Here is a 926-nt window from a genome sequence, read left to right on the forward strand (position 1 = left end):
CAAATAATAGGTCAGTTGGAAAGTACGGGGCCTGACACAGGGAAATTTACTTGAGCTATCGGGTTTAAAACTACGTAAAATGAAATAGATTTCGGAGTACAGTAAAGCAACTGAATAAAAAACAAGGCCGCTGACACCTTCTGCCGTGACCCGGATTCGAACCGGGGTTGCTGCGGCCACAACGCAGAGTACTAACCACTATACGATCACGGCCACTTGAACGGCTGCGTCCCTTCATGTTGTGAGAGGATAGTTTCAGCTCTGAATAGCAAATATTCTACTATTTTATCTGTATGGGTTTCCTGAATGATGTGTGACAACAGACAGTCAATTTCCATGGATTGTTTACGTAACACTGCTTTCTACGTCCTAATGGACAAATGTTGTCATTCAAAGAAATATGATGAGCAAGTAACACTAAACACAAGATTAGGCTGTTTGCTTCTGTGAGGGACTGATGTCAAGGGCTCAGACACTGTCAAGCTGAGCTGCAGACCACGCCCTTTTTTCCCTGGTTGTGGTGCTTAGCTGCAGTCAGCTAGTTAGTCACCAGGTGGGAGGGATCTGGTAATTAGGAGATTTGGAGTCATTCACAGGATAGAAAGCAGGCTGGGAAGATGTGTTGAGGAACTGGAAAAAAATGAGACTGCAGGACTAAAGCTTGTCTGAACGAGGAAGGAGTCGGTGAGCGTTTGTTTGTTTGTGAAATGTGGTGGATTTTAATATTAAAGTGAATCATGTAATTATATTTAGGAAAAAAATGTTTGTATAAAACCATGTGTTTGAATTGTAAACTAAAGTGTTGTACATTTAACATCATGGAGATTTGAAGCATGGTTAAAAGTAATGTATTGTAAAGTTTAAAAGGGAAAAACTGTAAGTGTAGGATTGTGTTGTAGAGGGTTAAAGTTGTTAGGATTTAAAAT

The 926-nt window shown here is 40.4% G+C and overlaps 1 non-coding gene across 1 annotated transcript; it reads right to left on the bottom strand.

Moving 5' to 3' along the window:
• Positions 1-141: 141 nt before the first annotated feature.
• Positions 142-213, bottom strand: trnah-gug. The gene has a single exon. It is a non-coding gene; the product is annotated as a tRNA-His (tRNA).
• Between the last annotated feature and the right edge of the window lie 713 nt (positions 214-926).

Source organism: Micropterus dolomieu, unplaced genomic scaffold (assembly GCF_021292245.1).
Source record: "Micropterus dolomieu isolate WLL.071019.BEF.003 ecotype Adirondacks unplaced genomic scaffold, ASM2129224v1 contig_2633, whole genome shotgun sequence".
Taxonomy (NCBI): Eukaryota; Metazoa; Chordata; class Actinopteri; order Centrarchiformes; family Centrarchidae; genus Micropterus; species Micropterus dolomieu.